Source organism: Carcharhinus amblyrhynchos, chromosome 13 (assembly GCF_965287045.1).
Source record: "Carcharhinus amblyrhynchos chromosome 13, sCarAmb.v2.hapA, whole genome shotgun sequence".
Lineage (NCBI taxonomy): Eukaryota > Metazoa > Chordata > Chondrichthyes > Carcharhiniformes > Carcharhinidae > Carcharhinus > Carcharhinus amblyrhynchos.
Genome location: NC_137336.1, coordinates 18,387,447 through 18,414,691, shown reverse-complemented (window position 1 = coordinate 18,414,691; position 27,245 = coordinate 18,387,447).

Below are 27,245 nucleotides of genomic sequence, written 5' to 3'. Positions count from 1 at the left end.
TGTGCCACTGTCTGTCAATGGTTGACCTGCTTACTGTTATATTAATGAAAATTAATCAAGACTTTGAGATGTACTAATTTCAGAAGCTGCCACTACTGGTAATATGCAGCCATAAATACTGAACTGCAATGCCATAATATAATGCCACAGGTACAAATCATTTTTAGAAGGCAACAATCAATCAATCTAATCGCAAAGGCATTCAATGAGATGAGGGAAGTGCAATAAAAATAATTTATCTGCATATAAAATAAGATTTGGGTTTGGCTCTGGAGTTATATATATAATAAAATATATATTCAGAATTAGTAAAGTTTTTTTTTAAAATAATGAAAATATAGAGGAACTTTATGAGGTAAATTTTACAGCCCCAGTTCCTGGCACTCCAGCCCTGGAATGCCTTCTCACTAGAGGTTGAGGGGCGATTTGATAGAAGTCTGCAAGATTATGACAGGCATGGACAGAATGGATAGGAGCTTTTTTCCAGGGTGGAAGAGTTAACAGGTTTGAGGTGCGAGGGACAAGGTTTAAAGGAGATGTATGAGGCAGATGTTTTACACAGAGGCTGATAGATGCATGGAACTCGTTGCCAGGGGAGGTAGTGGAAGCGGATATGACAGTGGCTTTTAAGGGGCATCTTGACAAATACATAAATAGGATGGGAATAGAGGGATATAGTCCCCTGAAGGGTAGGGGGTTTTAGTTAAATTGGACCGCACGGTCGGTGCAAGCTTGGAGGGCTGAAGGGCCTGTTCCTGTGCTGTAATTCTCTTCGTCCTTTGTAACAGTGCTGTGGGTATAACTAAACCACATGGATTGCAACGGTTCAAGAAAGCAGCTCACCACCACATTCTCAAGGGCAATTGGAGATGTACAATAAATGCTGGCTGAGCCAGTCTTTTCCCCCCGAAGAAGAAAACCAAATCAGCCATTTGATGGTGGAGGGGGCCCACAAAATAAAGTGGGTGACTGGTCCACCTTCTTCCTGTGCATCACCCAACCTGTCACCCATGTGGGTGGGTAAGGCATCAGCAGCTCATCCACTGTTAGGCCCGTTGAACCCTTTAAATGGACAATTAGCTGCCACTTGATGGCTTCATTCCACCTCCACATTGAGCTTGTGCCCTGTGGAGGAAGACAGAAAGAAGTAACAAGCCCTGCAGCTTTGACAGTGTGGACAACTGTCAGGTAGGAATAGAAGGTTACCCCCACAAGACGATAGCTCTTCTTCATGCCTTCCCCTCAGCCTCTAAAATCTAATCCCCAACCATTCTCCACTCTTGGTCTCCAATCCATGCTTGCCCAAAATGTCTGGACACATCTGCAGGTTTGGTGACATCTTCTTCCTGACTGGGGACTGCTTGTACACCCAGAGATGGCCATGACTCTCTCCTGATGCTGCTGGGATGACAGAACCATCAGGTAATCAGATTAGTCAGCATCCCTCTAGAGTGGCACCTCCTCCCTTATAGGGAGGGGCTGGGGGACAAGTCCTTAGGTCACCCTGAGTGTATTATGGCTGTGGGGTAGCCAGATTTCTTGTCTGACTGATGTTGACTTGTCTTAGTGAGGAGCTGTTTTGGGGGGGCGTTTGGTTTGCAGGGAGGGGTGGTTGCAGGTCATCGAATTCCTCTGTAGAACCCACCTCTATGTATCAGCTTAGTGAATGCCCTGTGATGCTGAAAGTACCTTTGGACATCAGGGGCATAATTTTACAGTTCTCCGTCAGTTTGACAATGGGAAAGGGGGTGTAAAATTACTCAGGAGGCCTTCAGCCACCCTACCACTTGCCCCTGACCTGTTTGCAACCTTTCCTGGGGGATAGGGTAGGAGGAGGCTACTCACATTGGTGGGGGGGGGGGGGGGGAAGGGGGGTGCTGGTGAGAAAGTGGTAGGGTATTGGGAAGTTCACTCAGGAACTTAACAGCCCCCCTCCTGCAAACCTGCCAGAAAGGGACCGTAAAATTCTGTCTTTGGAGTTTGGGGACTGCTTGCAGTCCCAAGCCTGGCCATTGCAGTCACTGGTGCTGCTGGGACTACACCGTTGAACAGAAAACTATGAAGCCATAGAATCCCTACACTGAGAAGGAGGCCATTCAGCCCATCGCTCTGCACCAACTCTCTGAAAGAGCATCTTATGCAGGTCAAACCCCATGCCCTATCCCAATAGCCTCCTGCATTTACCATGGCTAATCCATCTAACCTACTAAAGCAATTTTAGTCAGGTAATTGAGGTTGGCCTGCTTGAATATGAACCCCTAAGTTAATTTGATTTTGTTTATTTGGTTGGGCAAAAAGAGTTCCTCGATTAAGGGTCAAATTGATGGTCCAATCATGGAACCCCATGCTCTGTCCCTAAATTGGAGTGTCAGTTCCTCCAGCACTCCGAATGTACACTGCAGACTGAGGGCACTCTGTACGGTGTTGTTGGATCTTTGTAGATAAAAAAATTTTGGTGAAGGGACTTCCACCTCTGAGGACTTATTACACCTTGGCACCTTTGGACATTAAGAATCTGATTTACCATCAAGTTGCGCCCGTTTTCGGGCGTGAAAACTTGACAAAGTCGGGCGTGAGGCGAGTAGCGCGATCTGCGACCACCTCTGCAGCTGTTCCCCCTTTACCAATGTCTGAAAATGGCGGCAATTGGGACTGCGCCCGAAATGGACACAGCATGTGGAATCTAAATGGTAAAATCAGGCTCCAAGAAGCAATGTAGCATGGCCAATCCATCTTACCTATACATCTTTAGACTGTCAGAGGAAACTCGAGCACCCGGAGGAAACCCAGAGAGAGGACATAGGACACTTCACTGCTGGGTGGGGGACAGAAACTCTGCCTCCTGCCAGTTAATAGTCTGGGGAATATTAAATGTCTGTCATCAACAGAGATATAAAACCTCTCAATCCAAAAAAATCCTAGATTTGGAGCAATGCAAGAAAACAGCACGGACCTTCTGAATGGCACTGCACTGTTTGCAACCTGCACACAAGAATAGCTCAGTACATGCTTTCTTATTACTTGTACAGAATTCTACTCAGGGTACTGGCTTCATAATTTCCCATATTGACGTTTTGCCAATGAAAGATGATCCAGTTAACTTCGCTTTCAAAACTTGGGCCAAGAGTTAAGGACACCAGCAAGGTTTGAAAGGCAGAAGCTATAAATTATTGCGAATGACATCAGTGAATGAACAACCATCACATTAGTCTGAAAGCAAAATACAGTGGATGCAGGAAATATGAAATAAAAGAAAAAGAATTTGCTGGAAATAGTTAGCTGGTCCGGCAGCATCTGTGAAGAAACAAAAATAACATAGAAGATAGGAGCAGGAGGAGGCTATTCAGCCCTTCGAACCTGCTCTGCCATTCATTATGATCATGGCTGATCATCCAACTCAATAGTCGAATCTTGCTTTCTCCATATAATCTTTGATCTCACTTGCCCCAAGTGCTATATCTGGTCACCTCTTGAATACATTCAATGTTTTTGCATCAATTACTTCCTGTGGCAATGAATTCCACAGGCTCACCACTCTTTGGGTGAAGAAGTGACTCCTCACCTCCGTCCTAAATGGTCTACTCTGAATCCTCAAACTGTGACCCCACTTCTGGACTCCCTGGCCATCATGAACATCCTAACCTGTCTAGACCTGTTAGAATTTTAAAAGTCTCTATGAGATCCCCCCCTCATTCATCTGAACTCCAGTGAAAACAGTACTAGCCTAGTCAATCTCTCCTCATACATCAGTCCCGCCAGCCCAGAATCAGCCTGGTAAACCTTCTCTGCACTCCTTCGAGAGCAAGAACATCCTTCCTCAGAAAAGGAGACCAAAACTGTGTACAATAGACTAGGTGTGGCCTCACCAAGGCCCAATATAATTGCAACAACACATTCCTGCTCCAATACTTGAAACTTCTCGCAATGAAGACCAACATACCATTTGCCTTCTTTACCGCCTGCTGCACCTGCATGCTTACCTTCAGTCGCTGGTGCACAAGGAACACCCAGGTCCTGCTGCACACTCTCCTCTTCCAACCATTAATGTTTTGAACTTGTATGATTCTTCTTCAGAGCTGATCGCATTAGTATATAGCTCAGTGCTCTAATTTATTTTTATTCATTCATGGGACACGGGCATCACTGGCTAGCTGATATTTATTGCCCATCCCTAGTTGCCCAAGGCTAGTCGAGAGTCATCTACACATTGCTATTGTTCTGAAATCAAATGTGGGCCAGACCAGGTAAGGATGGCATATTTCCTTCCCTGAGGGGTTTTAGTGAATCAGATAGTTTTTCTGACAATCGGCAATGGCCATCAGGAGATTGTTAACTCCAGATTTTTCCGTTTTGAATTTAAATTCCACCATCTGCCGTGGCGGGGATTTGGACCTGGGTTCCCAGAATGTTAGCTGAGTTTCTGGATTAATAGTCTAGACATAAAAGCACTAGATCATTGTCTTGAGACAACAATAGATTATTCCCCGAAATTGCAAACAAACTCAAGAAACATTTGCTTAACACACAGTTACATATTCAAGTCCAACCTAACAAAACCATCATGGAAAGGAGAAATTCCCTGTGTATTTAGTGACACAATTTGGAGATGCTGGCGTTGGACTGGGGTAAACACAGTAAGTCGTCTCAGAACACCAGGTTAAAGTCCAACAAGTTTATTTGATAAGAAACCCACAAGCTTTTGGAATGCTGTCCTTTCATCAGGTGAGTGGAAAGCAGAACTTCCCACTCACCTGATGAAGGAACAGCGTTCCAAAAGCTTGTGGGTTTACTAACAAATAAACTTGTTGGACTTTAACCTGGTGTTCTGAGACTTCTTACTGTATTTAGTGGCCATTTCAGACCTGGCACATCACATCAGCACATTTAACAACTTGCCCTATCATGGTTTTGCGGTCGGCTCACTTGTCACCTTGGCTGGGGTCAGGTTGGACACTCAATGCTACTGGATATTTTGGTTCCTCAAGCCAAAATCACTAAAATGCGCCAAACTATATGATCATTTGTTATGTTGCTCGGAAACCCAATCGACTAATCATTAGCAACAAGTAGATCAGTAACCACATTTTTAAAATTTATTCATTAGTGCCACAAGTAGGCTTACATTAACACTGCAATGAAGTTACTATGAAGATCCCCTAGTCACTACACTCCGTCACCTGTTCAGGTACACTTGGGGGAATTTAGCACCGCCAATGCCCCCAACCAGCATGCCTTTCCGACTGTGGGAGGAAACTGGAGCACCCAGAGGAAACCCATGCAGACACGGGGGGTGGAATTTTACCGGTTCGACCTGCCCATCGATGGGTGGAGTGAGCCGGTAAAATTGTACGACAGCTGAAGAATCAGGAGCACGCCAGATTTCTCGGCTGTCGCGATCTTACCAGAGCCGGATTGCCTGCGAGGTCAGCAACTCACCGGAAATGGGCGAGAGGCTGAATAAATGATTGAAATATATTTTAATCCTGCTTTACATGTGACTAGCATGCCTGTCGCTGAATCGTCTGGGCTCCTTGATCATCGCGGCCTCACTGGGAGACGTTCTCTCTGGCGAGGAAAATGAATGAAACTCCCCATGAATGGGGAATAGTCATGTTGGTTTCGTCGGTTAAACCGAAGGCCAGTGAGGATTCCCCCTCCTTCCCAGAGGCCAACAGCAAGGGGTTGTCTCTTGGGCAATGCCAGAATGGCAGTGCCAGCCTAGCTTTTCCGTAATGCCCAGCAGGCACCTTGGCACTGTGAAGCAGCAGTGCTAACCACTGTGCCACTCTGTACACACATAGAAAAGAGAAAATGTCACAGCAAAAAGGATTGCCGGATACTTCACGAGAAACTTTTCTCAAACGCAAACCAGCAGAACACAAATTATTCCAATACGCCTATCACAAGCTGTCTCATTCAAAGGCCCCATCAAATCTGTTGGAGGACAAAATGAAGACAAGATTAATTAAAAGCCGGACTCACTTTTCAGAGGAGAATGGGATCCGGACTTCTGTAAATAACAGACACAGAATGGTAAGAGCCTTCATCAGAACCCACCAGCTCATGATACATTACTCATTCCACTGAAAATAAAAACTCAGCTCATTACCCATGATTCCAAACACTGTCAACTTTCATTAGCCAAATCCCCACAACCAGGTGTTTCATGTGGATTTCCCAGGAAAGAGAGGAAAAACACACAAAAAAAATTCATCATGTTCGGACCAATCAAATATTTCAGTGAGGAGAAAAAGCTGTATTTAACTATCGCTTATCTACCAACGTTCTGCAACAACAATGAACAGCTTGCAAGCATAGAGGCAACAGATTTCAGGGTAGTTGTTTGGAAGTTGTGGAGTACAGCTGGAAGGAATATGTTGACAGGGTTGTTGACACAAAGCCTTTTAACAGTCTTGCTCTGAACACATGCCTTATTTTATTGTAAGCATGTTGAAGACAGTGGACATTGTAATTTTGCCAGAGACAGTGAATGATTTGGAGACTTTGGAGCATTCTGTTGAGGTTAGAATATGCTGTGCAGGGCCATGTATCTAGTAACCTTTATAGGACATTAAAGGCCCGAATTTTGCAGCCCAATTTGGACCAGAACTGAGGCAGACAACCATTAAAATGTCAGCAACATTCCAGCCGGAGCTCCTGAACTTGAATTTGATGATCAGCCATGATCCTAATGAATGGCAGAGCAGGTTCAAAGGGTCTACTCCTGCTTCTAGTTTCTACGTTCAGCCTCCATTTCCAGTATCTCCAATCTTCATGACTGTGAGGTGAAGCATAGTCTCCAAATGTGTCTGCACTCTTAAACAGGTGAATTAAAGTAGTGAAGGGTTTGCCCAAATCTTCTTGGGGGGTGGGCTGGTGGTGTGGGGTTGGAACCGGGCATGAGACTCGAAGGAGAAAAAAAGTTTCAAAAGATATCTGTTCATGTCTTTCATGGAAGAAAGGGCTTCCTCCTGTGAGTTAAAGTGTCAGCATCTGATCACAGAGCAGTGAAGTCTCAGCTTTGAGGAATTTCTCAGTTCAGGGGATTGTCACCGTCCTGACATTGCAAGAGTATCAATACGGTGGCACAGTGCTTAGCAATGCTGTCTCATAGCACCAGGGACCTGGGTTCAATTCCCGGCTTCGGTCACTGTCTGTGTGGAGTTTGAACATTCTCCCTGTGTCTGCATGGGTTTCCTCTGGTGCTCCAGTTTCCTCCCACCGTCCAATAAACGTACTGGTTAAGTGAATTGGCCATGCTAATTTCTCCCTCAATGTACCCGAACAGGCACCGGAGTGTGGCAATAGGGGATTTTCACAGTAGTTTCGTTACAGTGTTAGCGTAAGCTGACTTGTGACACTAATAAATAAACAATGGGAAATGTTGTTTGTTATATATCTCAGACCTATGCAGAGATAACACGTCAGCTTATTTGTGCGGAGGAACTTTATTCACAGTGCAGTAAAATTGCTATTCCATGCTTCAATTATAGCTTCCAGTTCTTTCCATAGCTTTGATCTCCTTTCCTCTGATTCTACACCCAGACTTAACCGATCAAGTACAATGAGGATCAATTGTCAACAAAATCAACCACCAAACAACTGAACACTACAGACAAAGCTGGGAGGAACATAACGACATAACACTAAGAAACAGGAGGAGGCTAGTCAGCCCTCCTAGCCTGCTCCGCCATTCAATAAGATCACGACTGATCTAATTGTGATTTTAACTTTACCTCGCTGCCTGCCCCCGTTTGCTTCCTTGCCTATCAGTAATTTATCTAACTCAGCCTTAAATAAATCCAATATTCTATCCTCCAATGCTTTCTGGGGAAAGAATTCTACAGATTAATGACCCTCTGAAAGAAAAAAAATTCTTCTCATCTCTTGTCATATTTTTATCTCCTCTTGTCTCCACACGTGTGGAAACATCCTCTTGGTATCTACTTCACGAAGTTTCCTTGGGGTCTTAAAGGTTTCAATAATATTCCCTTTCATTCTTCTAAACATCCAAGGATCTTGTGGAGGCAGTGCTCATAGTGCTTCTCCAGGATTCAGAGGTGCTTTCTGTACATAGTCCATGTCCCTGAGCCATATAGTCAGTGGGTAATAGTGCTGTTCTGTAGACCATGAGCTTAGTGCAGGATCTGAGGTCTTGTTCTTTAAACACGCTCCTTCTCAGGCTGTTCTGGTACACTATTGAACCCTGTTGTCGATGTCTGCCCTTCTTGTCAGTAGGCTGCCAAGGTATGGAAAGTAGTCGACATTGTTGGGGGCATGTTGTGGATTTTGATAATCAGGTGCAGTGCTGTGTGGCTGGGGTAGATTGGCACCTTTATCTTACGATGTTTAATGTGAGGCCGATGATCTCTTATGCCTCAGTGAAGGTGTTGACAACTGCCTGGAGTTTGGCCTCTGGGTGTATGCAGATGCAAACAATGTCTACATCCTATATCCAATTGTAAATCCATTGGCAAGATAGGTGCACCAACATCAGTGTGCTCGCTCAGGCCCACATCCCCAGGAACAAAGCACTGACCACACTCGATCAGCTGTTGGGCTGGCCACATCATGCATATGTCCAACATGAGACTTCTGAAACAAATGCTCTATTCAAAGCTTTGACTTGGCATGCGAGCCCCAGAAGGGCAGAGAATATGCTTCTCGGAGCTCCATGTAAACATCCCCACTGACATCTGGAAATCCCTGACTCAAGGCCATCCGAAATGGAGGAAAAGCATCCAGGGAGGAGTTGAGTATCTCAAGTTTCATTACTGAGAACAAGTCAAAGCCAAACACAGCAGTGGAGGGAGTGCATAGTGACCTGGGCACTCCACTCACCCACTCCTCCAACCACCATCTGTCTCACCTGTGACAGAGACTGGAGGTCACATATTGGACCTGTCAGTCACCTGAGAACTCATTTTAGTGTGGAAGCACTCTCAACTCTGAGGGACTGCCTAAGAAAAAGAAACTCTGAAGTGTGTAAGTCGTACCTTTTCAACCTTTCCTCACAACGATTAGCTCTTCATCCCAGAAATGAGTCGAGTGAAATGTCTCTGGACATACTTCTTCACATAAGGAGCCCTAAGTGGTACACTGTACTCCAGATGTGATCTCACTATGGGCCTGTACAGCTGCTATAAAGCTTGTCTATTTTTATATTCATTCCCCTTGCAATAATTGCCAGACATCTGTGCCCTAATCAGTGCGGATCTCTTCAACATCTCACAGGCGGCTGCACAATGGTGTATTGCCCAGCTGACAGATGGGCAGCATATCAAATTGATAACTGATGGAGCATCATAGGTTCAGAGAGCTATGGGTCAGATGTCTGGACCTCTCAGGTGGTCCCTTGTAATACCCGTTCTGCAAAAGTCCCATTCTTTGTGTTGATCTGCCAGGCTCTGCAATACATAGCCCTCTAAAGGGGTGTGTACCTCGAGTGTGGTGAGGCCCTGGAAGGGGACAGCTCAGTGGCAGAACAGCAGGAGGAGGTAAGAGGAACTGGAGGCAGAATTAATGAACAAAGAGGTGTTCCGGCTGACTGACGAGGTGACCTGCTCCTGTTTCCTTCTGTAAAAAAGGACCATCCCCTCTCCTTCATGCATGAATTTGGAGCAGTAGGGGGCAATTCAGTTCTTAGAGTCTGTTCTGCCATTCAACAGGATTAGGGTTGATCTGATTGTAACTTCAATTCCACATTTCTGCCTTTCCCTGGTCATGTTTCAGCCCCTTGTTAATTAAGAATCTATCTAGCTTTAAAAATATTCAAAGCGTCTGTTTCTGCTGCCTTTTGTGGAAGAGTTCCAGAGACTCATGACCCTCTGAGAAAACAACATTCTTCTCATCTCTGTCTTAAATGAATGACACCTTATTTTTAAACGGATTTTCTGGTCTTGGGGCGATGCAGCTAAAAAATCTTACCCTTTAGTTTGAGCTAGTGGCCTTATCTCCTAGATCCTTTACTTCCATTTCTTTTTATTTGTCCACAGGATGTGGGCATTGCTAACTGGGATAGTGTTTATTGCCCATCCCTAATTTGCCTTCAGAAGGTAGCAATGAACTATAAACATCATTACTGCTGAACAGCCTATCTAGCCCCGATTAGATGGATTGTCCATGCTAGATTGCCCCTTAGGTATCCACGGGTGTGTAGCTTAGATGGATTAGCCATGGGAAATGTGCGGGGTTATGTGGATAGGGCAGAGGAGAGAACCTTGTGGGATACTCTTTCAGCGAATCAGTACAAACTCAATGGACCAGATAACCTCTTCCTGCACTGTGGGAATTTTATGATTCTCTGAAAAAGCTGATATATTTGCAGAATTCCTTGTTTATTATAAAAAAAAACACATATTAGTATTTAAAATAAACTACTTTTACATTTTGATGTTTAGGCTTGATGTGAAAGTCCCAAATTCTTTTCTTTGTTTTAACTTTATTTCACTCTCTGCAAAAATATATCAAAATTGGAAGGATAATGGACATTTTTAACTTCCTGATTTTCTGTCTGAGAATTCTTCAAAATGATTGGCTGCTGAATGATGGTGTTCTCCTTGACCCAAACTATCAGGAATGAGGGAAACCCCAGGATACAGAGATTGCTAGATCATTGGGCAACTTGCATTCAGTTCAACTGTGAACATCTTGCTTTGCCAACGACAGGAAGATCTGGGATATGATCTCCAACAAAAAAAATTGCTGCATAATGTGAATTATGTAAGTGTAGCTCAAATATAACATATGAAAGTAATTAGATTCCCGAGAATCAGCTGAAAGGATAAATCCTAATATTGCCATTCTTCATGACGCTTCTTGTCATAATAATCCTGCCTCCAGAAGTAAAATACTTCCTTGACAAGAATTTTCTGCAGTGCTGCATCTGAAAGCACATCCTGTTAGTTATAGACTTGTTTCTGCAGTCTTCAACTCAAAACCATTTTGCCCACAGAGTAGAGTATATTGGAACAAGGACAACAGGGTTCCCGGAGACTGACTGAACAATGTGACAAGGAATCAGATTTAGGAATTCGGAACTGAACAAAGAAAGGATTTCAGTGGATGAAGTCATAATCACAGAAGTGTTAAGATGCAGAAGGAGGCCATTTGGCCCATTGTATCTGTACTGGCTTGCCAAACGAGCATTATGACTTAGTGCCATTTCTCTGCTGTCTCTCCGTACCCTTGCACATTGTTCTATTCAGCTAATCATCCAATGCCATCTTGAATGCTTCAATTGAATCACACTTCCAGACAGTGTATTCCAGACCACAACTACTTGTGGTTTACTTCTCGCATCACATTTACTTCTTTGGCTTTAAATCTTTTCCTGCTGGTTCTTGATCCTTTAAGAGCGGGAACAGTTTCTCCATACCAAGTGATTTTGAACATTTTTATCAAATCTTCTCTCAGCCTTCTCTCCAAGGAGAACGGTCCTAATCTCTCCATCCTATCATCATAGCTGTGGTTTCGGATTCCTGGAGCCATTCTTGGAAACCTCTTCTGCACTCTCTCCAATGTGTTCACATCCAATGTGGTGCCCAGAACTGTACACAATATTCCAGCTAAGCTCTAAGTAGTGTCTTGCATCAGTTCAGCATAACCTCCTTGCTCTTGTACTCTATGCCTCTCATAATAAAACCCAGAATGTTACTTGCCTTAGTAAATGCTCTTTCCACCTGCCCTGCCACTTTCAATGATTTATGCATATCTAAACCCAGATGCCTGTGCTTCTGCATTGCATTAAGAATTCACTCTAGTTTATATCGATTCTCCATGTTGTTCTGACAAAATGCATCACACCACATATCTCCTCATATCTTCATCTGCCACCTATCTGCCCATTCTACAAGTTGTTCTATGTGATTTTGAAGTTCTGCACTGTCCTCTTCACAGTTTACAATACTTCCAAGTTTTGTGTCATTCACTAATGTTGAAATTGTCCCTTGCGCACCAAGACCTACATCATTAACATTTATCTGGAAAAGCAAGGGCCCCAAAGTTTACTACTGGGAAACACCACTACGAACGTTTCTTCATTCTGTCCATTACACTCTTACCTTATTCTGAGGTGGAGATGCCAGCATTGGACTGGGGTAAACACAGTAAGAAGTTTCATAACACCAGGTTAAAGTCCTGCTTGTGCTACCAAATAAACCTGTTGGACTTTAATCTGGTGTTCTGAGACTTCTTACTCCTATTATCCTGCCAGTTTTCTATTGTCCCTTTTATTCCATGAGCTATAATTTTTCCCAAAAGTTTGTTGTGTGGCGCTGAATCAAAGGCTATTTGAAAATCCATGTACATCATATCAATAGTCTGGTACAGCAAGCTACTGTGAAGGTTCATGGAATGTTAGTCTTTATCACAAGATGAATTGGGTACAGGAGTTGTAAGCTCTTGTTTCAGTTGCAAAAGAACTTGGGGTACTGTGTGCAGTTTTATTCCCCTTATCTCAGAAAGAATATTATTGCCATTGCAAAGTACAACAAAGGTCCACCAGACTTGTTCTGAGGATGGTGGGACTGTCTCATGAAGAGAGATTGGGAAAACCATGTCAGTATTCGCTGGAGTTTCAAAGAATGTGAGGTGATCTTATTGAAACCTAGAAAATACTTCAAGGAATAGTCAAGGTAGATTTGGTAAGATGTTTCCCTTGATTGAGGAGTCTAGAACAAGGGGACATAATTTTAAAATAAGGCGGAAGCCACTTACGACAAAGACAAGGAGAAATTTCTTTACAGAGAGTGTTTTGAGTCTTTGGAATTCTCTATCCCAAAGGGCTATGGAAGCTCAGTCATTGTGTACATTCAAAGCACGGGTTGATAGATTTCTGACTAATAATAACATAAATAGTTATGTGGATAGTTGGTGTAAAAGGCATTGAAGTGTTTGATCAGGCCTGATCGTATTAAACGGTGGAGCAGTCTCAATAGGCTGCATGGCTGACATATGAGCTTCAGTTCTGATGTTTCTATTACATTCATTGACCCTCTCCGTTATCTCCTCAAAAAACTCCAACAAGTTAGTTGAACTTTAGAAATCCATGCTAGCTCTTTCTAATGAACTCACTATTTTTCCAAGTGACCCTTAATTCTATCCTAAATAATTGTTTCCAGAAGCTTGCCCAGCACTGATGTTAAACTGACGGACGTGTCATTGCTGGAGCTATCCTTTCAACCATTTTTAAACAAAGATGAAACATTTACAATTCTCCAGTCCTCTGGCACCTCCCTTAAATCTAAAAGATTATGGCCAGTAATTTCCATTCTCACTGCCTTCAAAATCCTTGGATGCATCAAATTTGCCCCCAGTGACTTGTCAACTTTAAGTACTGATTCGATTCAACACTTCCTCTTTATCAGTTTTGAGCCCTTTTAGGGACAGAGTTTGCTCACCTGTCACCATGTCCTGGGTAGCATCTATCTCCTTGGTAAAGATAGATGCAAAGTATTCATTTAATATCTCATCCATGCCCCCAGCTTACATGTGTAAATTCCCTTTTCGGCTCCTAATCCTGTTCTTACCAATCTTTTACCATTTCTAAGTTTATAAAAGATTTTGGAATTTTCCCTTTACGTTGGCTGCCAGCTTTTCCTTATAATCCATTTTTGCCCCTCTAATGTGATTTTTCACCTCCTCTCTGAACTTTCTGTATTCCTCTCAATTTGCAACTGTATTTTCCTCCTAGCACATGTCACAAGTGCACTTTTTCTTTCTTATTGTAATTGCTACTTCCTTTTTCATCGGGGGAGCTCTGGGTTTTTTTGCCCAAGCTTTCCCTTTTAAGAGAATACCCCTTGATGATTTCCAGGCCATTCCTGCATTGAAGATAGCCCATCGTTCAGCTCCAGTTTTTCCCACCAATCTTTTGTTCCAGTCTAACCAGTCTAGCTCCATTTTGCCCCATTGAAGACTTCTGTCCCCCAGTTCATTATAGTATACCAGATTGTCTGCTATCCTTTTCTGTAAGAAGTCTCACAACACCAGGTTAAAGTCCAACTGGTTTATTTGGTAGTAAACACCACTAGCTTTTCCTTTTCCATCACCAGCCTAAACCTCATGAAACCCTGATCACTTTCTTCTCAAGTTCCCCCAATAACACTTATCTCAAATCAGGTATAGAAAAAGAAGTAAAGAGGGGAAAAAAAATGGATTGAGAGAGTAAAGACAAATAGAAAGGAAAAAGAACTTATTTTAAATCTCCAACAATAAAGTGAGACTTCATTATTTCAATTGTTCATTTTCCAGACCAGAGAGGTTTATCGATATTCATTAACAATTCCTGGGATGAGGGGGTTGTCCTGTGGGGAGAGATTCAATGGCTCAAATCTCCATACCAGAGGGTTGAGAAGAGGTGATCTAATTGAGCATATACTATTTTTAAGGGGCATGAGAAAATGTCTTCCCACTCTCTGGAATGTACAACATATGGTGATCATCTCATATTAAGGTATAGCCATTTAGGACTGAGATGAGGAGATATTTCTTCATTTAAGGGTTTGTTAGTCTTTGAAATTCTCTCCCTCAGAGAGCTGTGGATGCTCTGTCTTTGAGTGCATTCAAGATAGAGGTTGATAAATTTTTGAGCACTAAGCAAACTAAGGGATATGGGGATAATGTGGGCAAGTAGAATTGAGATAGAAGAACAAGCACGATTGACTGAAAGGTGGAGAATGACCAAAGGGCCAAATAACCTTTTCCTCTTCCTATTTCACATTCATTTGATCATTGTTAAAAAGATGCTTGTGTCATTCATTAATACTGTTAACATTCTGTGGCACATTTAATAGGTAATTAATGTGCAAACACAGCAACTTTGTGAAACTCATGGGGGGAATTCAGTGGGAGATGCTGTTTATGTGAAGGTAACTAGGCAGCCACACAATTCAGTGAACATCTCTCCTTGTCTCATGTTGCTGGTTGATTTACACATTAAGAGAGGCATGCCTCATTCATACGTTTGTTTTTTTCAGCAAACTCTAGGGGTACATTTCATACTTTGCAGTATATTGTAAATTAAGAGAAGTACCTTAGGAATAGTGAACCACTCATAATTCAATCTCCCACCGCCAAAAAGATTCACACAAAGAAATGTTTGTTTGGCCCCTGCCTGCTGTCAAAGATTTGTACAACTTATTGGGCATCAACAAAGCAGCTAATTAATCTAACAGTAGAAAAAGTCTTCCTGACTGGACTCATGTATCTGTGGAGGCCAGGGAAGATGATCACTAAGAAGGCACACGGCGGCACAATGGTTAGCACTGCTGCCTCACAGTGCCAGAGACCCAGGTTCAATTCCAGCCTCGGGTCACTGTGTGGAGTTTGCACATTCTCCCCTTGTCTGAGTGGGTTTCCTGTGGCTGCTCCAGCTTCCTCCCCCAGTCCAAAGATGTGCAGGTTAGGTGGATTGTCCATGCTACATTGCCACTTTGTGACCAAAGATGTCGAGGTTAGATGGATTAACCATGATGTATGTGTAAGGTTATGGGTTGTGGAGAGGGCCTGGGTAAGATACTGTGTCAGAGAGTCAGTAAAAAGTCTGACAACACCAGGTTTAAGTCCAACCGATTTATTTGATAGTACACTCACTAGCTTTCGGGTTAGCCCTTCGGCAGGTGAATGGAGCGTTCTGGCCTCAGACAGAACATATAAAGAACATAAGAACATAAGAAATAGGAGCAGGAGTCGGCCATCCAGCCCTTCGAGCCTGCCCCGCCATTCAATAAGATCATGGCTGATCTGTCGTGTCTCAGTTCCACATTCCTGCCCTCTCCCCATAACCCTTAATCCCCTCGCTTATCAAAAACCCATCAACCCGCGTCTTAAAAATATTTAGCGAGGCAGCCTCCACCACCTCAACGGGCGGAGAATTCCAGAGATTCACCACCCTTTGAGTGAAGAAGTTCCTCCTCAACTCCGTTCTAAACCGCCCCCGCTTTATCTTGAGGCTGTGCCCCCTAGTCCTACTGTCCTTTCTGAGCGGGAAGAGCCTCTCCACCTCTATCCTATCCATCCCATTCATCATCTTATATGTCTCAATGAGATCTCCCCTCATTCTTCTAAACTCTAACGAGTACAAGCCTAGTTTATTCAGCCTCTCCTCATAGCTCAACCCCCTCAACTCCAGTATCAGCCTAGTAAACCTCCTCTGCGCTCCCTCCAAGGCCAAAATATCCTTGCGTAAGTGTGGCGACCAAAACATAAGAACATAAGAAATAGGAGCAGGAGTAGGCCATCCAGCCCTTCGAGCCTGCCCCGCCATTCAATAAGATCATGGCTGATCTGTCGCTGCTCAGTTCCACTTTCCCGCCCTCTCCCCATAACCCTTAATCCCCTCTCCTATCAAAAACCCATCAACCCGCGTCTTAAAAATATTTAGCGAGGCAGCCTCCACCACTTCAACGGGCAGAGAATTCCAGAGATTCACCACCCTTTGAGTGAAGAAGTTCCTCCTCAACTCCGTTCTAAACCGCCCCCCTTTTATCTTGAGGCTGTGCCCCCTAGTCCTATTGTCTTTTTTGAGCGGGAAGAGTCTTTCCACCTCTATCCTATCCATCCCATTCATCATCTTATACGTCTCAATGAGATCTCCTCTCATTCTTCTAAACTCTAACGAGTACAAGCCCAGTTTATTCAGCCTCTCCTCATAGCTCAACCCCCTCAACTCCGGTATCAGCCTAGTAAACCTCCTCTGCACTCCCTCCAAGGCCAAAATATCTTTGCGCAGGTGCGGCGCCCAAAAATGCACACAGTACTCCAGTTGCGGTCTCACCAATGCCCTATACAGCTGCAGCAAGACCTCCCTACTTCTATATTCAATCCCCCTCGCTATGAAGGCCAGCATCCCATTCGCCTTCCTGACCACCTGCTGCACCTGCAAGCTGGGTTTTTGCGACTCATGCACAAGGACCCCGAGGTCCCTCTGCACCGTCGCCTGCTGCAGTTTTTCGCCTCGTAAGTAATAGTCCTTCCTACCATTTTTCCTACCAAAGTGGACCACCTCACACTTGCCAACATTAAATTCCATTTGCCATTTCCTGGCCCATTCGCCCAGCCTATCTAGATCCTTCTGCAGACTCTCAACACCCTCCGCACAATTTGCCGTTCCCCCAATCTTGGTGTCATCAGCAAATTTCGACACTCTACACTCGGTTCCCTCCTCCAGATCATCTACATAAATGGTAAAAAGCTGAGGCCCCAGCACCGACCCCTGGGGCACTCCACTAGTCACCATCCGCCAATCCGAATAGCACCCGTTGACCCCAACTCTCTGCCTCCTATTTGACAACCAATCCTCTATCCACGCTAACACCCTACCCCCAACTCCATGTCCCTCGACCTTCTGCAATAACCTCTTGTGAGGCACTTTGTCAAACGCCTTCTGAAAATCTAGAAAGACCACATCCACCGGCTCTCCTCTATCCACCGCCCTAGACACATCCTCATAGAACTCCAGTAAATTTGTCAGACACGACTTCCCTTTAATGAAACCGTGCTGCGTCTGCTCTATCAAGCAATTCCCTTCAAGATGCTTTGCAATTTCCTCCTTAATGACAGGTTCTAACATTTTACCTACCACAGACGTTAAACTAACCGGCCTATAATTCCCCGCCTTTTGCCTGGCACCCTTCTTAAACAACGGCGTAACATTAGCCGTTTTCCAATCATCCGGCACTTCCCCGGAATCCAGCGACGTTTGGAAAATAACCACCAAGGCATCCACTATCACCTCCGCCATTTCTTTCAGAACCCTCGGATGCATTCCATCCGGTCCTGGGGACTTGTCCACAATCAGCCCCTCCAGTCTGTCGAGCACCGCCTTTCTAGTAACAGTAATGTCATTCAGACCCTCCAGTCCTACCACCTTTCCATCGCTAACTGCACACAGTACTCCAGCTGCGGCCTCACCAATGCCCTATACAGCTGCAGCAAGACCTCCCTACTTTTATATTCAATCCCCCTCGCTATGAAGGCCAGCATCCCATTAGCCTTCCTGACCGCCTAAAGCACAGACAGTTTACAGGTTACTGATTAGAATGCGAATCTTTACACCTAACCTGCTCTGTCTGAGGCCAGAACTCTCCATTCACCTGATGAAGGGGCTAACCCGAAAGCTAGTGAGTGTACTATTAAATAAATCGGTTGGACTTAAACCTGGTGTTGTCAGACTTTTTACTGTGTTTACCCCAGTCCAACACCGGCACATCCACATCAGAGAGTCAGTGCAGACTTGATGGGCCAAATGGCCTCTTCTTGCAGTGTAGGGATTCTACAGAGGCCCGATAAAGGCTTTTCTAGGTTACGTTCAGGTGCCAACACATTTGCCATGTCAATTATTCACCCAGGGCCACCCATCTCAGCAGACAGTGCAACAAGAGCAATATTTCTCAGCAAGTCTTACAATCTCTGGCAAACTGGAAGGAAAATACTCCTTCTGGTGCAGAGGCCTTCTCAACAGGCAATTGTAAAAAGAAGCATGTAAAGGTGTCCTGCTCTTCACATCACACAGTAATTAATCTGCTCCGCGTTCATGTTGCATTTTCGTGATGAAATGCTTCAGCGAAGAGAGATGACTTTTCCAATTTTATGAAACAAAATTCTGTCCCAGGCAGCCTCAGAAAAACAAAACTAAGCCTGTTGCTTACTGCATTCAAACAGTGAAGCTCACTGTCAGGATTCCTTTTACATTTCAACAGCTGTTAAAAATCCTAATTAATTTTCATGTCTTTGTCTCATTCTGTAGGGCTTCAGATTTTTTTTTTGCTTGAACAATGAGTGCCAACGACATCATGTGGAGAACCAGCAGGATATTCAGTGAAGTAAAGCAGCAGTCACAACCACACACCTTCACTGCCTCGACTGGTTGAAATACCGTCCCCTTCAGCCATCAGGCTCACTAATACCTTTAGTTACTACCCACCCCCCACCCCAGATGTGTCACTTGCACTTAGCATTCAATAAAAAGCATTTTTTTTTTAAATAGCACAATTAGATGTTAAACTGAATGAGAATTCTTTGCAAGTATTGCATCTTATTCATGGAATCCCTCCAGAGGAGGAGGAGGACATTCAGCCCATTGGGCCTGCAGTGACAACAATCTCTCCCATGCCCCATCCCCATAACCCTATGTATTTACTTTGTTCATCCCCCTAACACTAAGGGGTAATTTAGCATGGCCAATCAACTTAACCCGCACTTCTCTGCATTGTGGGAGGAAACCGGAGCACCCGGAGGAAACCCACGCAAACATGGGGAGAACGTGCAAACTCCACACAGTGATCCCAAGGCCAGAATTGAGCACAGGTCCCTGCCAGGGAAGCAGCAGTGCTAACCATTGTGCCATTGTACTGCCCTTATTCAAAGAGCAGCTGATAGATACGCCTTCAAACTCCGAGTGATAAAAGCTAATTTAATCCGATAGTCCTTCTTTTTATTGTGGAGGGAAAGATCCCCATTTCAAATGCTGTTGCATTGTCGGTACGCACACACGTTCATATCACTATCACAGAAAACACACTGGGGAATGGAATAAGTCTTGTCTTTGAACCAATGGTACCATGAGACAAGCCTGCGATACACAGGTTAGATGCGCTCCAAAGATTCTCTTGCATCAGTTCTGGCAAAGCTGTCTTCTTTTTTGCTCTTTCACTGTGATCTTCCAATTTCCTGTACTCCCTCACCTTGTTGCAGGATTTATGAGTAATTGCCAATTAAGGTGGAATTCAGGGCCAGTTTCTAACTGTGTGCTGGCATCCACTGGGGATTGGACCGAGACTTTTTAAACTCATTTCACTTAGGACCAGCAATAACTGTCAGGCAGAGGCTGGAATGAGAACTCCAAGGTCTACCTTCTCTCATGTCCCTGCACTTTATAATTCATTTAGTTAAGGTATATTATCAAATGCTTTGTATCAATTAAATAAACAAAATTGTGGACAGTGAGCCCAAGACATCTCAATTTTTTTCTCCATTTTAGAGACATTTGTCATTTGTGACTCAAGGCCTTGGCATTGATTTGATGCATATAGAGTAGATTCTGGAAAACACCTAAACAATCATACAACTGAAATGGGCAGTTGCTTCCTATACATTCACTTTGCATAGGATTCCAACAGACAGAAATATTTTGTACTTGCTTGCATTGCATAGGGTGTGTAGTGACAATTTACCTCATAAGTGAAAGTGTGCTGCTTTCTCAAGAAAAAATAACTCTTTGAAGGGTATATTGGGCATGAAAGACAACCCCCATACATGGGGGAACATGTTAATTGGCCACTATCCTGAAGCCACTCTTCTGACACTATTGTCATGCCCTAGAGTCCAGACTAATGGAATAAATCTGACCCTCCACCTGCTCCCACTCCCTTCGAGAAGTAGGTCTTTGGTCCCCTAGAAATCACTGCTTTTATCCACATGCCAACCTGCACAACTGATGCCTCCAAAACTGTGGATCAAGTATATGTCCTGGTGTCCCATTTCCAAGAATTTCCTTTGCAGCAATATTTTTATATTGACTTAAGGAGGCTCTCTGTACCATGTGAGAAGCAAACAATGCTCCCAGGCCCCATGCTAGATGCAGAACTCATCTAGAGTGTTAAAAAGCAGAGATCAGTTCATAAGAACATAAGAAATAGGAGCAGGAGTAGGCCATCTAGCCCTTCCAGCCTGCCCCGCCATTCAATAAGATCATGGCTGATCTGTTGTGGCTCAGTTCCACTTTCCCGCCCTCTCCCCATAACCCTTAATCCCCTCGCTTATCAAGAACCCATCAACCCGCTTCTTAAAAATATTTAGCGAGGCAGCCTCCACCACTTCAACGGGCAGAGAATTCCAGAGATTCACCACCCTTTGAGTGAAGAAGTTCCTCCTCAACTCCGTTCTAAACCGCCTCCCCTTTATCTTGAGGCTGTGCCCCCTAGTCCTACTGTCTTTTTTGAGCGGGAAGAGTCTCTCCACCTCTATCCTATCCATCCCATTCATCATCTTATACGTCTCAATGAGATCTCCCCTCATTCTTCTAAACTCTAACGAGTACAAGCCTAGTTTATTCAGCCTCTCCTCATAGCTCAATCCCCTCAACTCCGGTATCAGCCTAGTAAACCTCCTCTGCACTCCCTCCAGGGCCAAAATATCCTTGCGCAGGTGCGGCGCCCAAAACTGCTCACAGTACTCCAGCTGCGGCCTCACCAATGCCCTATACAGCTGCAGCAAGACCTCCCTACTTTTATATTCAATCCCCCAATCTGGGATGTGTGTCCTATAGTCAGCATCACAGTGAAGCACTCTGGGAAGAGTGTCAGCATTACCATGAAGCACTCTGGGAAGAGTGTCCTACAGTCAGCATTACAGTGAAGCACTCTGGGAAGAGTGTCAGCATTACCATGAAGCACTCTGGGAAGAGTGTCCTACAGTCAATATTACAGTGAAGCAGTCTGGGAAGAGTGTCCGACAGTCAATATTACAGTGAAGCAGTCTGGGAAGTGTGTCCGACAGTCAGTATTACAGTGAAGTAGTCAGGGAAGAGTGTCCTACAGTCAATATTACAGTGAAGTAGTCTGGGAAGAGTGTCCTACAATTAGTTCAAAGAGTGACAGCACAGGAAAACTAAGTTAATTGGTCGGTAAGAAATTGTTATTAGGGACTATCTACAAATTGCTGTTAATTAGAAAAGTGCATACTTTAACAAATAGTTGACTTAGAAACCCTACAATACAGGAAGAGGCCATTCGGCCTATCGAGTCTGAACCGACCATAATCGCACCCAGGCCCTATCCCCATATCTCTACATATTTACCACTAATCCCTCTAACCAATGCATCTCAGGACACTAAGGGCAATTTTAGCAATGACCAATCAACCTAACCCGCACATCTTTGGGCTGTGGGAGGAAACTGGAGCGCCCGGAGGAAATCCATGCAGATATGAAAAGAATGTGCAAACTCCACACAGACAATGACCCAAGCCGGGAATTGAACCCAGGTCCTTTGAACTGTGAAGCAGCAGTGCTAACCACCGTGCTAGCGTGCCGCTCAGCTGTACCTGAATCTAACTGAGAAAGTTAGAGCCAATATAACAAAGCAACAAAAAGTAAAGGAAGTAAAGTTGAGACTTAAAATAAGGTCTCCAAATGCTTAAGACAAGGGCTTTGCACTGCAGTAGCAGTGTTCAGAGGGAAATAGTGTGCCTACCGTAATTCATATTCTTTAAGGGAAGTAACTAATAAGCTTTATCTAAAGGGAAGTTACAACAGAAGCATTCACACCCATGATGGGCTCCTCTGGCACTATTTGGGAAGTCATGGAACCTACAGTGTCCTTGGCAACCACATATGCAGGAAGTGTGTCCGCTGCAGCTACTAGGTAACAGCATGTCAGAGCTGGAAGTGTGGGTGGACTCACCAGAGAGCATCTGTAGTGCAGAGATTGTCATGGACAGCACTTTCAATGAGGTGGTCACACCACAGGTAAAGACTGAAGAAGTAGAAAGGGATTGGGTAATCACCAGGTGGAGTAGAAAAAGGGAGGTAATTCAGGAGTCCCTGGGGCTATCTCCCTCTTCAGCATAGAGACCATTTTTGACACTGCTGGGGTGAGTGACATCTCCGGCAATAGCAGCGGAAGTAAGTCAATGGCACCTTGGATGGTTCTGCTGCATAGGAGAGGAGGAAGAAGAATGGCAGGGCTATAGTGATAGTGAATTCACTAAAAAGGAAATGAACAGATGCTTCTGCGGCTGCAAAAGAGACTCCATTCCGGTTTGTAGCATCCCAGGTGCCAGGATCAAGGATGTCTTGAAGCAGCTGCAGGGTTTTCTGAAGGGAGAGGGTGAACAACCAATGGTTGCATTGCATATTATACCAACGACATAACTAGACAAAGGAATGAGGTCCGACAAGCAGAATGTAATGAGGTAGGACATAAACTGAAAAGTAAGATCACAAAGATAGTAATCTCAGTACCACATCTTTTTAAAGTTCATTTACTAATGTCGCAAATAGGCTGACATTAACACTGCAATGAAGTTACTATGAAAATCCCCTAGTCACCACACAGATATACCATAGGAAGCATTCTTTCTGGTTGTATCACAGCTTAGAGTGGCTCCTGCTCTTTCCAAGACCTCAAGAGAATACAAAGGATTGTGAAGCCCAGTCCGTCATGCAAACCAGCCTACGTTGACACTCCTGACATTTCCCACTGCTTGAGAAAAGCAGCCAGCATAATCAAGGACCCCACCCATCCCGGACATCCCCTATTCCACCTTCTTCCGCCAGGCGAAAGGAACGCAAGTCTGAGATCACGTACCATCTGACTCAAGAACAGCTTCTTCTCTGCTGCCATCAGGCTTTTGAATAGACCTACCTTGCATTAAGTGGATCTTTCCCTACACCCTTGCTATGATTATAACACTACATTCCACATTCTCCCCTTTCCTTCCCTGTGTCCAGTATGCTTTGTCTGTATAGCACGCAAGAAACAATATTTTTCACTGTTTTCTAATACGTGACAATAATAAATCAAATCAAACACCGGTGCCTGTTCAGGTACACTGAGGGAGAATTTAGCTTGGCCAATGCATGCGGGAGTAAAAAGTTACAAGATATACCCGATGAGTGTGTGATTGGAGAAATGATATAGGAGGGAGGGATTCAGATTTTTGGGACTTTGGAAGTGTGTTCTGGGGAAGATGGGACCAGTAGAAGCAAGACAGGTTGCATTTCGATAGGATCAGGACCAATATCCTCGGTTGGGGTGTTTAAATTAAATGGCAGGGGATGAGAACCTGAGCCGGCAGACAGAGGAAGGAGAAACAAGAATCATATAAGAAGGAAGCCATTTGGCCCATCAGGTCTGCACTAACAACAATCCCACCTTGGCCCTACCCTTGTAACCCTACATGTTTACCCCACTAATCCCTCCAACCTATGCATCCCAGTGCACCATGCAGCAATTTAGCATGGCTAATCTACCTAACTCACACATCTTTGGAGTGTGGGATGAAATCGGAGCACCCAGAGGAAGCCCACACAGACATGGGGAGAATGTGCAAACTCCACACCCGAGGCTGGAATTGAACCCAGGTCTCTGGAACTGTGATGCAGAAGTGCTAACCACTGTGCCACCATGCTGCCCGTAGAAATAGAAAAGAATAGGATAGAAACAATAGACACAAGTGTAAGAAACAAAACAAAGGGCAAGAAACAAATGGGCCATCATACTAAATAAAGCTAAGATGACAAACAAGGTTATAAAAGCAAGTTTAATGTTTTAATGTATGGAACTTTCCCAATAGGGTTGACAAATTAACAGCACAGATAGATATAAAATGTTGTGACCTAATTGAAAATAGAGTGACATGGTTGCAAGCTTAGCAAAGAGAGGAACAAAACATCCATGGGTATTCATTATTTAGGAAGGACACATAAAAGAGGGAAAGGAGGTGGAGTAGCATTGTTAGTAAAAGGAGGAAATCTATGCATTTGTGAGGAAAGATATTGGCTCGGAAAATCATGGTGTGGAATCTATATGAGGGAGCTAAGGGAATCTATATGAGGGAGTTAAGGGAAAGCAAGGGTCAGAAAGAGTTTTGGGGGCTGTCTGCAGGCCTTAACCAGTAGTGCAGCTGTAAGGAAATGTATTGAAGAAGAAATCAGAGATGCATGCAAAAGGGGTATAACTATAATCGTGAGTTTATTTTAGACCAATACATTGAGGAACCAAGCAGAGGACAGGCTATTCTGGACTGGGTATTGTGTAACGAGAAAGGATTAATTAACAATCTTGTTGTGCGCAGTCCCTTGGGAAGATCGACTATAATATGATAAAATTCTTCATTAACGGGGAAAGTGAAGCAGTCAAATCCAAATCTAACTGGGTCCCGAATCTATATAAAGGGTACAATGAAGAATATGAGGCACAAATTAGCAAGGATAGATTAAAGAGTTTTACTAAAGGGGTTGACAGTGGATAGGCGATGGTTCACATTTAATGAACATGTGCATGCATTACAACAATTATTCATTCCTGTCTGGCATAAAAATAGAAGAGGAAAGGTAGCTCGACCATGGCTTACAAATGAAATTAGGGATAATATTAAATGTATTTAATATTAAATCCAAAGAGGGGCCTTTTAAATTGACAGAAAAAGCAGCAAGCCTAAGAATTGGGAACATTTTAGAATTTAGCAAAAGGGGATAAAAAATTTGACCAAGAGGGAGAAATGGAATATGAGAGTAAAATTGCAGGAAACATAGAAACGAACCATAAAAGTTTCTATAATTTTGTGAAGGGACAAAGATTAGTAAAGATAAATGTAGGTCCCTTACTGTCAGAAGCTGGAGAAATTATAATGGGGGACAAGAGAACGGCAGGAGAATTGAATATATACTTTGGTTCTGTCTTCACAAAAGAAGGCACAAGTAACCTTGCTGAACAAGTAAGGGAACCAAGGGTCCAGTAAGAGGGCAGAATTAAAGGAAAGCAGTGTTAGTAAGGAAATGGTTAAAGGCTGACAATCATCAGAACCTGATAACCTACATCGCAGAATATTAAAGGAAATGGCCCTGGAAATATTGGATACATTGGTTGTTATCTCCCAAAATTCTCTTGATTTAGAATTGGAGTTGCAGAACACAATGGGGGCGATTTTCCCAAAAAGGTTGTAAATGTTGTATTTGCGGGAAAATTGGTGTAAATTACAATTGTTTTTTTTCAGTGTCACTTCAGACTCAAATCTTTCACACTCTGTGCAAAGCAGAGATCACAACGGTGAACATCGTGAAAAATCCGGGGGATGGAACCGATTCGCACCAGAATCTGACAGTTCCAGGCCTCTGCACATGCGCAGTGGTCCAAATGATCAACCTGCAGTTTGCTGGCCAACAATTGAGCTGGCCAGCCCGGGACCCCCACAGTGCTGCCCCTCTAGCCGCATCCCCCCCCACCCCTCCACAGCACAATTGTGGCCCAATCGTGGCCCCTGCAAGCATTACCGGGACAGCTCCACCCCCCCTTCTCCCCTCCCGCAGCACCCAAATCTCCAGCCACATCCACCCAGAGCAGTGACAAACTCCCCCTCCCATGCCGGCAGCCCCCTCCCCAGTGGGAGTCAGACCTCCCTCATGTGAAACAGAACCCCCGGTAGACCACAGCCCCCAGCCGCCCTGATTGCTGACCTCTCTGCAGCCCTGAATGATCCCCATGCAGAAAGGCAGAAAGGCCCACCACACCTCCCTGATTTCCCCAGCCCTGCCCACGAGGCCCACCCCTATCTCCCACTCTCTTGACCCTGCCCCCTCGGCACTGCCTGATATCCACTGGTAGTGCCAAGGTGTTCCTGGGCATGGGCACTTTGCCCCTTGGGCAGTGCCAGGGTCATAGGCTGGTATTGCCAGGGTGCCCATGCCCACGGAGCATCAACCCCCTTGCTTCCTGACCCCCTGAGAGGTCCCGATTGCCCCTCTCGTCACTCTAGCGGGATCTCCACTAGTTCCCTGAAAGTGGGGAGCTGTTCTAAACCCCGGAGCGAAATTGTTAGGGCGGGTTGGGAGATGCTATTGGGCCTGGAGACTTCAGTCCAGGGCCCGATAATCACATTTAAATGACATTAAAATAAAACTAAAATTACTTCCCTGCTGGTCCCATCAGTTTCCTGTGTGGTCCCGACCACACTTGATTTCTGGCACTGAGTGATACGTGCGTGTCCGAAACCCATGTGCGAATTCTGCGGGTTGGCCCACACGCGATTCTCCTGGGCCAACGTGCCAAAAAATTAGTGTAGCGGGATGGAGGAATCGCCCACTATGACTTACTTTACAGCTTGTGAAAAATATATTCTGAAATGCTTTCAATCATATAAGTGAGTTTCTACTGATGATAGATGAACATTGACAGTATTTCTAGCATTCAACTCAACCCTTCTTCATGTAACCCTATAAGTCCAGCCACCCCAGCCAGAGTAACTGGGGGTAGGCCTGGGTGGGATTATGGTCAGTGCAAACTCAATGGGCCAAATGGCCACTTTCTGCATTGAAGAGATTTCTATGATTCTAACTGTTAGCACTAATCTGATCCACACCAGCCATCCAACAAACTGACCCCTGAAAGGGTCCCAAGTTGCTGTGCCAAAAGAACATAAGAACATAAGAAATAGGAGCAGGAGTAGGCCATCCAGCCCTTCGAGCTTGCCCCGCCATTCAATAAGATCATGGCTGATCTGTCGTGGCTCAGTTCCACATTCCC